Raw genomic sequence first — 15721 nt, forward strand, 5'->3', positions numbered from 1 at the left:
TGATAAGCATCTTCAAATATCTTAAGGGCTGCCACATAGAAAGGGACCAAGCTTTTTTCTCCAGCTCTGGAGGGTAGGATCCGAATCAATGGCTTCAAGTCACAAGAATAGAGATTCCGACTAAACATCAGTAAGAACCTTCTGACGGTAAGAGCTGTTCAACAGTGGAACAGACTCCCTCAGAAAATAGTGGACTCTCCTTCCTTGGAGGTTTTTAAGCAAAGGTTAACTGGCCATCTGTCATGGATGCATTAGTTGAGATTCCTGCATTGCAGGGACTTGGACTAGATGACCTTCCAATTATACAATTCTATGAATCTACTCATAAACCAATGCCTAAGAAACAAGTCAATTGTATACAGAAAGAGCTATCGCTGTACAGGTATTGACAGTTGAGAAAGTGATTATAGTGATGTAGTTAAAACCTTCACCAAACTCAAATTCCATATCAAAATAATAGAGATGTTCCTTTCCTCTCAACCAGAAGGATGGCTTCCTTGTGGAGAAAGGAACTGTGGTGACATGCTAGGAGTTCAGCAAAGTCATTGCACAACAGAATAGGGACTGGGTAGTGAGTGTAGCTGTCAGGGGCAGGAACAATGAAGCATCAGTAAAGTTCAAGAAAACAAGGCTGACTCAGGAAGCCTGGTTTAATGAGCATAGCAACTCGTCCTGGTAGAACTAGCCCCTATGAGACAGCTGTGAGGACTGAAGGCCCTCGCCTTCCCACAGTTGCCTAAGTCTCCTCCTCACTCAGGTTTTTCCCAAGCAATCTGAGACTCCATCAATGAGTCTGTCTCTACTCTGCCCTCTTCCTACCACTTCTGGTTCTGGGAGACCAGGGGGGAAGGGAACTTGTCACAGCAGGAGCAGGAGAAACCTGTGTTTCTTCACCAGACTGACTCATCTCTGCCTCTTCTCTTCCCTTCTCCCATCCCACTCTCCTGCTTCCACTCCTGATTCTGGACTTCTCTCTTCCTACTCACTAAGCCCTGTTACCTCTTCAGCTTCCAACACCACCTCCTCCCTATCTGCTCTCTCTTCTCCCACTGACCACTCATCATCATCCCACCACCACTCCCCAGGCTCTGAGCCTTCTTCTCTTGGGGGTTCCCCAGCTGATGCCTCACAGGAAATTCCCCCAAAGTGCACCACCATTAATTGGGTCCTCTAATCAGGATTCAAATTTGCTCATTAGCAACTCAAAGGGACAGAGAGAAGAGAGAGAAGAAGAAGAAAAAGAAGAAGAAGAAGAAGAAGAAGAAGAAGAAGAAGAAGAAGAAGAAGAAGAAGAAGAAGAAGAAGAAGAAGAAGAATTTATTATTCATACCCTGCCCATGTGGCTGGGTTTCCCCAGCCACTCTGGGCGGCTTCCAGTAAAATGTTAAAATACAATAATTCATCACATATTAAAAGCTTCCCAAATCAGGGCTGCCTTCAGATGTCTTCTAAAAGTCTTGTAGTTGTTCTTCTCTTTAACATCTGGTGGGAGGGCGTTCCACAGGGCAGGCGCCACTACTGAGAAGGCCCTCTGCCTGGTTCCCTGTAACTTGGCTTCTCACAGTGAGAGAACCACCAGAAGGCTCTTGGAGCTGGACCTCAGTGTCCGAGTTGAATGATGGGGTGGAGACGTTCCTTCAGGTATACTGCAATGCATACCCAGTGATAAAGAGATTGTAACTGAAATGAATGAGTTGGTTTATTGGTGCACAATGCTTCATTCAAAGCATATCATTACAGTCATATAGAAGATAATCTTACAAAAGCTAAAGAAAATATAGCAACTAATAGCAGCAATTGCTGTGAGAGCCAGTATGAGAGCCAATGTGGTGTAGTGGTTAAGAGCAGTAGTCTTGTAATCTGGGGAACCAGGTTCGCGTCTCCGCTCCTCCACATGCAGCTGCTGGGTGACCTTGGGCCAGTCACACTTCTTTGAAGTCTCTCAGCCCCATTCACCTCACAGAGTGTTTGTTGTGGGGGAGGAAGGGAAAGGAGAATGTTAGCTGCTTTGAGACTCCTTAAAGGGAGTGGAAGGTGGGATATCAAATCCAAACCCAATTTCTCCCTGTAAGGTTGATGGGCCTTTTTGGATGGACTGCCCTTGAAGATGGATGGAAAACAAGTCTAGCATCCTGTTCTGACAGATGCCTGTGGGAAACCCACAAGCAGGACCCGAGCACAAGAAGACTCCTCTGCCTGTCTGCAGCTTCCAGCAAACTGTATTCAGAAGCACTGCTGCCTTCAACTGTGCAGGCAGAGCACAACCATCATGGCTAGTAGCCACTGAAAGCTTTATCCTGAATGAATTTGTCTAACCCATGTTGCTGGCAATCACTGCATCCTATGGAAGCAAGATCCATATTTTGATATCAGTGAAACTTCTGAGCTGAATTCAATGCAGTGGACAAAAAATTTTGCACTTGCAATTAGTTTGGCAATTCTATTATATGTTAGCACATTTCGATTTCTGATTGTTAGCTGGGTATTGTTACTGGAAAATATGTAGAGACTGAATAGTTCCTTGGATACTGAGTTCATGCTGAACATGTTCCAAAAAGAGTTCTTTCCATGTAGGAAAATCCTATTGTCCGAACCAGCTCCAATGAGACAAAATGGAAGGTTTGTCAAGGCCACAAGGAGCTACCAAGACGTTGACCTTGGGAACAGTAAATGAACGCAGATATAAGATTTCTTTGGACAATCATATTTTCTAGCAAAAAGAAAAAAATCATTAGGGGATTTCACCATGTTGTTGGCATTAATGTAACTCTGTATGAAATCTCAGCATGACACTATAGTCTGTTTACTACAAAGCCATAGGAGGAACCCTTCTCTTGACCCCAAGTTGATGTTTGCTAGTTGTTGTTTTTTTGCTGAGCAAAAGCCATGTTAAGAAGCATTTCCTGCTGTTTCAAATGAAGCTCAGAATCTTTTTTTGTGCAGGACTGGCTTTGAGGGTTCAGGGTTTAAACTACTAATGCTGTGGAAGTTTAACATTTGTGGGGATTTGGGGATTTTATCAGCTTGTGGTCACTTTTCTATTTGATTTCTAATCTGTCCTGAGAGTTTTGGATGTGCCAACATCAATTTTAGATGCCCATGGTTCTGGTGAGACTAGAATCCAGATTCCCAAGCTCTGTTCAGTGGACTGCACATATTCTGAGAAGCAAAGACTAGCCAAAAATCTGCTGAAAGTACTGCAGGCTGCTTGTATTGACTGCTTAAAGGCAAAGGGGCCCCTGACCATTAGGTCCAGTCGTGGCCGACTCTGGGGTTGCGGCACTCATCTCGCTTTATTGGCCAGCATGACTAAGCGAACCAGAGCAGCGCATGGAAACACCATTTACCATCCCGCCGGAGTAGTACCTATTTATCTACTTGCACTTTGACATGCTTTCAAACTGCTAGGTTGGCGGGAGCTGGAACCGAACAACAGGAGCTCACCCCGTCACGGGGATTCGAACCGCCGAACTTCTGATCGGCAAGTCCTAGGCTCTGTGGTTTAACCCACAGCGCCACCCACTTACATATTCCTAAACACAACCATAAACAGAGAAGAGATACAATTTTTGGCCATTCCATCATTACACAAACATATTACCTTTCAGGTATTGTTAGATCCGATCTGAAGAGCAAAACTCTATGGGGATGGAACTTAAAGCTGCTTATTTACACTTCAGATTAGTATTTGCAAAGATTTACTACTGACACTTACTTTGATGGTGGTTGTGGTCAGTGACAAAACATGGCCTATATTTTATGCTTTACAGTGGTACCTCGGGTTACAGACGCTTCAGGTTACAGACTCCGCTAACCCAGAAATAGTACCTCGGATTAAGAACTTTGCTTCAGAGTGAGAACAGAAATCGTGTGGCAGCGGCATGGCGGCAGTGGGAGGCCCCATTGGCTAAAGTGGTGCTTCAGGTTAAGAGCAGTTTCAGGTTAAGAACGGACCTCCAGAACGAATTAAGTTCTTAACCCAAGGTACCACTGTATAAAAGTTTTACAAGAAAGGCATGATGAGAATTTTTGTGTGTTTTTTCCCCAAAGGGCAGCTGAAGAATTTCCAACACTCAAGATTTCAGAGGGAAAGAGAAATATTATAGAAAGTGTGGCCCATAGAGATAAGTCAAAAGAAAGATGATAATCCTCCGCCATAATTATTCTCGAATTTACAAGTACAGCAGCAAAGTGTTGCACAACTATTCTGTTAACTGGCATTGTATTTATAGCTGTATGTTCATTTTCTAAAGAAAAGTAATCCAACTCTGGGAAATGGAGATAAATTCATTCCCTTGAACTACAAATTAAATTTCAATGTAATTGTAGTAATTGTATTATGGAACCTGGGATGGTAGGGGAAAGTGTGTGATATATTTTGGAGCATCTAAAAAGTTGTTGTAGCTGGAGGATAAGTAATGGAACAGATCAAATGACATGTTCTGTGTAGACTAAGGATCTAACTGCATTCCTAAATTTCTTTTCTTATAAATATTTTAGGATGATTATTAGTATTATTTAGATATGAGGTGCTGGAAAGATATTGGGAGCCAAGCTCAAATTGAATAATTTTCTTTGGTTAAAGGGTACTTTTAAGCTAAGATGGCCCATACAGAAACGTCACACATAAGTAGTGAATGTATAACTGCACAGTTCAACACAGAGGGCTGCCAGGGATGTACAAGGGAGTCATGAAACCGTTCCTGGATAATTCCTCCTCCACCACTCTAAAACCTTCCCAGATGTTCTGCATTATAGGGTCCCAGCTGCACCCTATGTTAAGGGTGATTTAGCTAACATTCTGCCATTATATTGAGAATTTGGGGTAAAGTAGGTACTACAGCTTATAGCTGGAACAATGGACTACACAACGAAGAATTTCTCCCTGATTAAACGCATGGTGTTCTCTCACCATAGCAACATGTCATGTATATGCATAGAGTTTTAAAAACACTTGTAAAACCCCTTAGTGCTACCACCACACCACACCTCAAAAAAGAGTTGCTTTGGGGATGGATCTGAAGTGGGACTGGTGGCTCCAGGGCAATCAGCCAAATTCAGGTACCATAAATTGGGGCTACAGGGCAGATCAAGGGGTTCATGCACAGACACATTGCACCCCAAATTAATATGAGAACTGTAGTTTACTCGCACAGAGCTATGATTTTGAGCACTGAGTTGCTTGAGTTCCCAGGATTTGCAAAGGTTGTTTGACATAGCTTGGATTCCAGTTTGGGAACAAGCTTTAGCCTGTGGTCCTGGGGGCTGAGGTTTAGCAGCAAGTGATGATGGTCACTAAGGCTCTTCTGACATACACACACACACACCAATGGGAAGACACGGAATCAGATGAGCTTGAAACTCAAGTTCTTGAGTTTTACATTTTCACCTTGTAATAAGTGACATAAAAGGCAGAAGAGCCGTGGAATTTGACTCCTTAATGTGGTCAACCGCATTTCCATGTTTTTGCACACAGCTAATAAGACCCCAATATCTGGATCTAGTCTGCACCCACAATGGTTTTATTTAATAAGCACTCAGGGCAGACACATTTATTTTAAAGTTCAATTTTAATTAAAAGATAAGACTAAGAAGCAGTCTGGCAGGAAGATTGTTTGTTTACGACAGAAAGCATCTGCTTTCGTTTTTTTTAAAAAAAAAATAACTGCACTTAATGTCAAATCAGGAAGCTACTTTTATATTTTTAGTACCTTTAATGAGTTACCCCAGCTCACAACATATATAATTATCTTCCCTCATCTGAAGATTTTTATGCCAAAATGTTAACAGCATCCGGTGCACTTTGATTTTTAAAGGCTGTAGCTCAGTGGTAGAACACATGCTTGGCGTGCAGAAGCATGTTGCAGGCATCTCCCGGTAGGGCTGGGAATGTCTCCTGCCTGAATCCCTGGAAAGCCTCTGCCAGACATTGTAGACAATATTGAGCCTGATGAACACATGGTCTGAGCTGCTATAAGGCAGCTTCCTATGTCCCTGGTTCCTATTTCTTACATATTTTACCTACTACTAAACAGCTCACTTCAAAAACTATAGTGAAGACTCCTTCATTAATTTGTTGAGCAGAAGCATCAATTTATTCACAAAATATTATTAATGCAGTGTTATGTAAAAAAAAAGGGGGGGGGAAAGACGACTCGCCATTGGAAGCACATCATACACCTCGCCCAAACATTATCAACTGTCAACATCACTGTGGCTCTGCTGCACAGTACAGATATTATCAAGGCTGGCAGACAGAAGGCTGCCTTTCATCTTCCTCTTTCTGAATCATATTTCTCCGTTTCAAGACAACTTCCTTGCCTCTCAAGCTTGTCTCCTTACATGGAGCGGTGACTGTTTCTCTTCTCTTCCCCATGTGCTGTCCCATTGACCAAATTACATTGCGAGCTTTTATTGTGCTGATCATCTGTCAATGAGGGTGAAAGGAGACGTATGGGCTTTGTCCTCCTCCCAACTCCTAAATGGGTAACTGGTTATGTCAAAGCAATGATGTTTGAAGTGGAATGAGGGAAATCCCTCCACGAGTGTCTCTGTCCAGTTCAAAGTCTGTGTTTATTAACCACCTTCGAGGCCTTTTGAAAAATCTTCTGGATAAATTATTTTAAATAAATCATATGTTCTAACTTTCTGTTTGTCAGAATACATCCAAGGTGGCTAATTAATATGTTAGGAAGGGATTATTGTTTCTCACTTCTTGAGTTTTTAAGTTTACAACTTAACCTGTAGTTGGAGCTGGTTTTATAACTGGAGCACGCTACCAGATTAGCCTTCTTCTGTTTCTTCATTTTTTCTCAAACAGAATATAGCAGATTGCAATGTTATTGAGGCCTACCATTGCCAGCTATCCCCTCCTCCTCCTCCTCCTTCCTCCTCTTCTTCTTCTTCTGTGATCACTCGTAGCCACAACAGCTGCCACTCTGAAGATCTTTCTATTCATATTGCCAGTGCTTTTTTTCTGGGGATACACAGGAATACGCATAAGTTTGGCCCCATTGAGGAGCAGTATTTCAATATGAGTAGGAAAATGAGAGTACATTGGTACCTCGGGTTAAGAACTTAATTCGTTCTGGAGGTCTGTTCTTAACCTGAAACTGTTCTTAACCTGAAGTACCACTTTAGCTAATGGGGCCTCCTGCTGCTGCTGCGCCACCACCGCAACATTTCTGTTCTCATCCTGAAGCAAAGTTCTCAACCCGAGGTACGATTTCTGGGTTAGCAGAGTCTGTAACCTGAAGTGTCTGTAACCTGAGGTACCACTGTACCCCTAAACATTTTTTTAGAAAAAAAGCATTCCGTATTACTACAGTATGTTTCAACTGTTAACAGAGTACATTAGAATTTGCTGTGCCTGTCAGCACTGCACCTTTCTCTGGACAAGTCTAGGAAACCAAAGAAGCTTTCAGTGATTAAGCCATGGAACTTTCTCCAATGATATGCTTTTGAGGATTGGCAGATGGCCGAAGAGAGGAATGTGAAAGTTGCATTTGATAAGGGAACACGAGGAGAAAGTTTATGGGGAAGTGGGTTGCTTTGGTTTCATGGATGAAAGAGAGCGGAGCAGGATATAATGGGTCTTGGTTAAAATGGTCACATATTAGGATAAACCTCTTGATGTCAAGAAGAATTTGAAAACAGAACCAATTACTTAGAGGGGTGGAAAACTCACATTCACTGGCAATTTTCAAGCAGAGGCTGGGCAGAATAGTCTTGCTCGGGATTTCTTCCATTAAGCATGGGATAAAGTAGGAGGACACTATGGACAATGGACCAAGTTGTTATATAAAGCTAGGGAATATCCTTCAAAAAAAATCTAGGGGTGGATTAAGGTGAACGTCTGAGGTGATAAAACTACCATGGGGTGTTTTTCTTTTGCCAGCAGTGAATACCGGGACATTTTGACAATTCACAAAAATATCACCTCCCGTTCAACCATATTTCATATGCTTTCTACCAGGTGGTAAATCATGATTTCACCACTTATCTGTGACAAAAATGTATCCCTTGCTGGATTCATTTCCTCCATTTTTCATCTGAATCAAGCCCAGATCAGCAGCTGTCAGAGATAGTTTGATACATGAATCCTCCTATTTCAGAAATGCTCCATATATAATAAAACAAACAATAGGAGATGAGATTTTGTCTCAAGATTGACAACCGTAGGCTATGTGTCTTTCACATTCTATGTATGCCCCCAACTGATGTACCTTGCCAGAAAGGTTCACAGTCATTAGGAACTGTTGCTTTTCAAGAACTCAGAGTCTCAGCTGGCTTGCAATTTATTGAAGAATCAAGACCTGCCAATGGGAGCTGGATGCAGCCCAAATTTTAAAAAAATGCTCAGAAGAATGAAGCTTGGCATAATCCTGAGCACAATGAATCAAGACGCCATGTTGACTGGTGTCAGCAAGGGCACTGAAGTGAAGAGTGCAGCATTTCTCTTTGACGACAAGCACCATTAAAAATTTGCCTGGGGGGCTTTTTCAAGACTTCTGACACACTTGGGCTGTGACAGCTCGATCGATCAGCCACAGCAGATGTTGGTGAAAACAGTCATCTGTTGGGACTTTGATATCAACTTCAGGGACTATGTAAGACAGTTAATATTCCATTTCTCAACAAATAAAATTCAACTGGTATTGAATGTTTTGGCTTTTCTCCCCCAATGTCACTTTTGCAGTTTTCAGTCCCTCTGCCATTTCCAGCTCAATTTTTCTGTCAAGTGTGATTCCTGGACCTCACTTCAATTCTAGACTAGCAGCTGAAAGCCTCGTGGTGTGCAAACTGCTGCAGCTCCCTTGCAGTACCCCGCTGAGAGGAAGTTTGGGTTGTTAATAAGGTTGCCAGACATCCCCGTTTCCCAGGCACAGTCCCCGGATTTACAAATCAGTCCCCATACAAAATCCATTGAAGTTGAAAACATAGCTGTCAAGCGTCCCTTATTTGGCGGGACAGTCCCTTATCCCAGCGCCATGTCCCGCTGCTGTCCCTTATTGATGATGTCCCTTAAATAAGCTACTGAAGGTAATGGGGCCCTGTCTATGTCCAGCTGTCCTTTGTCAACAACAAATTGTTGCTTTTTTTGTGTTGAATATATGCTATATGGTAATTTATGGACCTAATAGGTATCTAAAGCCATTTGCACGCAACAAAATATGTATTTTATCAAAGTAATTGTTGATCCCTTATTTTGGCTGCTGATCCCTTATTTTCGAGGCTGCTGGTCCCTTATTCAGTGGCATAGCGTGGGGGGTGCAGGGGGGGCCGGCCGCACCGGGCGCAACATCTGGGGTTAGGGCAAATCCACAGGTTAGGGGGCGCAAATCCACGGGTTAGGGGGCGCAAATTACTTGCCTTGCCCCGGGTGCTGACAACCCATGCTACGCCACTGCCCTTATTTTCAAATCTGTATGTTGACAGCTATGGCTGAAAACTGTCCCCAGATTCATTGAAAAAAATCTGGTAACCTTAGTTTTTAATGCATTTACCAGGGAGGGGGGGAAATGTGGCTTAAGCTGTAATTTCAAGGAATGTTATTAATGAGTAGATGCACCCAGACAAATGTGTTTGTGGGGCTTCTTCAACACAGCAAGAGGTATCAAGGTTGTGCCATGGCTCCAAAGAGGCACGAAAGGAAGGAAATAGAAACATTCTCTCTGTGGAAAGAAGTCTTTCCGTAAAAGCCCTTGAAAGAGGTAGGCTGTTGTGCAAGGTGCCAAAAGCAGAAACGGAGCTGACCTTTATAAAGGAAGGGGAGTAGAGGGATCAAGAGTCTGCTGCCCCAAAATAGCTGTTATCTATTGCTGAATCAATTTAAATGAAGGTATAAATTGAGTTTGCTAACAGAAATGGTTCCCATATTTTCATCCGTCTTAGCAAAAGCCTCAAGATATGAGAAAAAAATTAATCCTTGAGTGAATAAGTACTAGAGCATGTTAAAATGGTTTTCCATTTGTTACATTTAAAAAGATGGTTTTCCATTTGTACAAGTTTGATTTTTATATATATAATATGCAAGAGGGGGGAGCTGCTGAATTTGTCTTTAACCTTGGTTGCATCAATGTCATTGAATGTTCAACAATTCTTTAAATGCTCTCTCATGAAAAGTCACCCCACATTCTACCATTTTTCCACGGCAAGTCATTTTCATGCGGCTATACTAGTGCCTTTTACCATGTGGATTTTGAAGAAAGCTTGGCGAGTTTCCATGTCAGGAACACACAACCACAGGAGCATAATAGGATTGAATGAACATGGCAACGGAGTGGGAAAGTGGGGAAAGCAGGGCGTAATCTGATCTGGGCCATGGTGGACTTCAATTGCAGCATTTATTTGCAGATCAAACCTGAGCATCCCAAGCTACTATTTTCATTTTTCATAATATGACGAGCTCAATCCAGGAATCAGACTCTGGAAACCAGTACTAGACATTGAGGATGGGCCTCATGTCTTCACCTGTAAGATCTGAAAAGGAGAAGGGATCCCTGCAGTTCAAAGCCTACAGCATAAAGAGCCATGAAGGGAGTATGCTGTCGCAATGCAATTCTGTGCACATTTACTTGGGAGTAACTCCTCTCAGGGATGTGTACATAGGATTGCAGCCTCAGCAACTCAGATGAGCCAGACATATTATCCTGGGCAGGGGTGCTAACTTGAATGAAATATTGTGGGGACCCAGGTAAGCCCTGCCCCACATAATCAATCACATGACACAGTGCATGGACACCAATGGCAATGCTCATCAACTTTGCAGGGGCAAAATGGCCCCTAGGAGTTGGCTCCTAAGATCCTGGGCCCAAAACAATTTTCAAATGCCATTTCTTCATTTGTATATGCCTCATCTAGCACTACTCTGCCCCATGTATGCACCCAAATCCTGCTCACATGATGCTTTTGAAACTCAGCTGATCTTAACAGTTTGATCATATAAGGCCGCTCTAGGTCATCTGCCCACAGTATTACAATATACTGTTTGTTTGCTTGTTTCACTCTATTTGCCTAGCTGCCTAGGAACATACCGTATTTTTCGGACTATTGGACGCACCGGTCCATAGGACGCACCTAGATTTGGGGGGGGAAATAAAGGCAAAAAAATTTATTTTCCCCCCCCGCCAGGCGCGGGGCTGGGGCGGGGAAGCCCGAGCTTCCCCCTCCCCCAGAACGGGACCCAGAGCCATGCCGAAGCTGCGCGCAGCTTTGGCATCGCTCTGGGAGCTTGCGGGGCTGGGGGAGGAGGAAGCCTTCCGCCAGCCTCCAAACCATGTCGGGAGACAGCGGGATGGCGCGCTGCGCCTCTCCCGCTGTCCCCCGAGTTTGCGGGGCTGGGCCAGCCTTCTAACCAAGTCGGGGGACAGCGGGAAGGGCGCGCTGCGCCCCTGCCGCTGTCTCCCGAGTTTGCGGGGCTGGCGACGGGGAGGAGCAGGCTTCTCCCCCCGCCAGCCTTCTAGACAAGTCGGGGGACAGCGGGAAGGGCGCGCTGCGCCCCTGCCGCTGTCTCCCGAGTTTGCGGGGCTGGCGACGGGGAGGAGCAGGCTTCTCCCCCCGCCAGCCTTCTAGCCAAGTCGGGGGACAGCGGGAAGGGCGCGCTGCGCCTCTCCCGCTGTCCCCCGAGCTTGTGGGGCTGGCGGTGGGGCTCTCCTGAAGCCTGGAGGTTGTGGGGCTGGGGGGGGGAGAAGCAGGCTTGCTCCTCCCACCCCCAGCCTCCAGATCAGGTCGGGGAATAGCGGGATGGCGGAGCGCCGCCATCCCGCTATTCCCCGACCTGATCTGGAGGTTGTGGGGCTGGGGGGGGGAGCAGGCTTGCTCCTCCCACCCCCAGCCTCCAGATCAGGTCGTGGAATAGCGGGATGGCGGAGCGCCGCCATCCCGCTATTCCCCGACCTGATCTGGAGGTTGTGGGGCTGGGGGGGGGGTGAAGCAGGCTTGCTCCTCCCACCCCCAGCCTCCAGATCAGGTCGGGGAATAGCGGGATGGCGGAGCGCCGCCATCCCGCTATTCCCCGACCTGATCTGGAGGTTGTGGGGATGGTGGGGGGGAGAAGCAGGCTTGCTCCTCCCACCCCCAGCCTCCAGATCAGGTCGGGGAATAGCGGGATGGCGGCGCTTCGCCATCCCCCTATCCCCCGAGCTTGTGGGGCTGGGGGGGGGAGAAGCAGGCTTGCTTCTCCCCCCGCCAGCCTCCAGATCAGGTCGGGGAATAGCGGGGTGGCGGCTCTGCGCCTCCCCGCTGTCCCCAGCTTTTGGGTGCAGGCTGCTGCCCGCAAGCCTTGCGAGCCCGCGGGACATCCCGCCGGGCTTGCAAGACTTGGGATAGCTTCCTGAAGCCTGGAGAGCGAGAGGGGTCGGTGCGCACGGACCCCTCTCGCTCTCCAGGCTTCAGCAAAAGCCTGCATTCGCACCATAGGACGCACACACATTTCCCCTTCATTTTTGGAGGGGAAAAAGTGCGTCCTATAGTGCGAAAAATACGGTACATTATTAGGATGGCATGCAAAAATGAAAATGAAATGCAATTTTTAAAATGTTAATACAAAATGCTTAAAGCAGCTTTTAAAAAGTTCTGTCTGCTAGGTAGATTGGCTAAAACAAGAACTGAATTTTTGAAAAGACCTGGATAATTGCCAGTAAAGTATTAAGGCACATCTTTCTCTCCTCAGTTCTAGATATGCAAGGTGAGATCCAGATGTGGCAGCTGATGAAAGGCTCTGTTCTATAGGTAAAGCACCATAGCCCTTGAAACTACTTCCAGAATTATAACGACAAACCTCACAGGAAGTTTATTGCCAATGACTTATTCTGACCAGGATCTTACCAAATAATGCCAATGTTTTCACACAGACTTCTGCTCTAAGCCCATTCATTCTGAGCAACTGTTTGCTACAATTATCCCTTTGATGGCAGATATTTTAGGGTAATGAGATAGGAATTCAGATTAATACGTCTGCAAAATTTCTCATAAAACTGAAGTCTTCAGTCAAATCAAAGTACAATGGTCTTGACAGAAGCAAAGGTGACCATTGCAAAATTATGCCAGAGCAAGCAGGTTGCAAATGACAGCCTTTCCCACAAGGCTTTCTCCCTAGCAGGTGAAGTCTTGTCACCTTAGATTTTTTAGTAGCTGTGTGCAGGCTTGCTACTTTAATGAGACAACCCATGAGTTCCTGCTGTGTCCCTTTTATGGAAAGCAGGGAGATCCAAGCTACAGATCCTTATATTATGCAGGCAACAGTGCATATATTATTCCTAGGTTATGGCGTGGATCCTTGAGGAAACAGGACAGATTCAAGGGGGGGGGCATTCTTAAGACTCTGCTACCCTAATGGTCTTAGGTGGGTAGCCTTAAATTACAAATCTTTATTTAATCAAGGGGATGACCTTCATCTGTATTCAAGAGCTAGTTTTGTGAGTTTAGCTAATGGGGTTCAGTTTGTGATAGCTAAAAATGGGACTAATCAGATGCCATGCATCATAAATTTAGCCCTCTACAGTTCTGAATGTACAAAGCCACCACTTGTTTTAATGCTTCCTAGAGTTTACGTTTGTCCTTGAAGGTGTCACCTCTTTGGAGACCAACAAAACAGGTTCCATGAAGTTCTGCCTTTACAAACCCCACTGCAGCTTGCATTGCTAAAAGGTTTCCTTTTTTATCATCATAGCACTTAGTTCCTTGGTATACCCTTTGGGGTTATATGCATCAATAGAAAAAATCAATAAGGCTTAGGTAACTAAATATTCAAGTCTTATATGGAATAGAGATCCATGATGACCCTCACATAAGTCCTTTCCAAAGTGGCTGTAGCCTCATTAGACAACTAGATTTGCACTCTTGTCAGTATCCATGATGAGGATGCCTTGAAGCCAGCTGTGAAACCATGGGATTGCCATTGTCCCAAAATACAGAGCAGGGCATACCCTTGAAATACTTTTTGCTCCCAGTGGATAGGTGGGATAGCCTTAACCTGGTAAAGTTTGGATGTTTGGTGGTGACCCCACCTTGCAAGAGTGCAAAACCAATGCAGATATTTGCCCCCATGGATAAATGGAGCCCGATAGGTTCCTGAATGCTCTGGAGGATTTCCCAGTGGGAGAGAGTCAGTGATTCTGTCAACAGTTTGATCATATAAGGCCGCTCTAGGTCATCTGCCCACAGTATTACAATACTATTGACACAATCGCTTCTGAGGTTCCTCTTCAGTTCTGCATAGCCCTTGGTATACTTAGGGACTGTGGGCAACGAAGCAGGCTGAGAGACAGCTGGAGCACTGGCATTCTATACTGGCCATAGTCTGTCCCCATCAACAGTCTAGTAACACCTTTAGCCCCATGTAGACAGCATTGTAATAATCAAGTCTTGTGGTCACCAGTGCATGAATCCCCACAACCAGACTATTCTTGGCCATGCAAACCCCTGTGTTGCAAAGAGAACGTCAGCAATGTCTAGGCAACACAATGACCATGTACATACGCAATAGACAATCTTTATAGAATTCCTTCAAACCATAACAAGTACAAAATCTTTAGTCTCAAAGTCTCTGAAAATCTTTAAATGAAGCAAGGTACCAGACTTTGTACGATGAAAGACAAGCTGTGAAGCTTTGTGTATTCGGCAAATATTATGTCCAACACTGAACAGTGATTCCGGATATTGACTACTGTTTCATAGAATTCTTCGTCAGCGTAGTGGGAGGATATAGAATTGCTTCATAAACCCATCTTATTTCAAATGAATGTATGTAAATGGTATCAACTGCTGTGGAACAGTGCTCATGTAATAATGTAGTCACTGACGATGCTGACAAAGAATTCTACGTAAGTCTGGTACCTCGCTTCATTTAAATATGTCATCGTGTTGCCTAGACATTACTGATATTCTTGGCTATGAACAGCTGTCATTCACATCCCAGCTGTAGCTGGTAGAAGGCTCTCCTAGCCACTGAGCCTACCTAAGCCTTCAGCAACTAAGACGAATCCAGGACCCCACCATCCCCAAATTCCAAATTGAAAGGGGCCTCTATACTGTTCTGCTGAATGTGTGTGACTGGGACCTAAAACACAAGCAAAATGTGTCATTAGTTCTCTTGCAGGAAGGCACAAGAAGCATGAACTGATGGACCACCTAGGGGTGGTAGCATTGCTAATAGAGCAAAGGGAATCTTACTTTACACTTCATGTATCCCCAAGCCAAAAAAAACCAGGCCAGCTCAAATGTTGCACCTGTCAGGTACCTAAAAATATTGTGCTATTAATGTGTTTCTGTAATTTCCATGTAGAGAACAAAGGGGTGAGAATGGTGCTGTGCAGAACAATAAACTAACATAGAAAGGTCAGCAATTAATAGGTAGTTTCGCTGTGTTAGATATGGAAAGTTATTGCCTCTGCTAGAGAAGTATAAATAAGCAGATCAAGATGGATTAACTCTCAGCCCCTATCTCTTCCTCTCCATCGAGATAGAGTTGGCTAACAGAACTATCTGTAATATTGGACGAGAATTATTTGGGGTAGAAAAAAGATGGTGAGGAAATTGCTGGGATAATGTCTCTCTCCTAGTTTAATTTTACTGCAAAAGTACTCGATACTCAATGCATTTTAAAAGGTAGATCACTGATTGCTGATCCCAAGGGTTATGTCTGGCAAGACACATTATTGCTATTTATCATATATATACTACTTAGTGCCCTAAAAGGCTTTGAAGTGGTTAAGTAGCT

Source organism: Podarcis muralis, chromosome 3, assembly GCF_964188315.1.
Source record: "Podarcis muralis chromosome 3, rPodMur119.hap1.1, whole genome shotgun sequence".
Taxonomy (NCBI): domain Eukaryota; kingdom Metazoa; phylum Chordata; class Lepidosauria; order Squamata; family Lacertidae; genus Podarcis; species Podarcis muralis.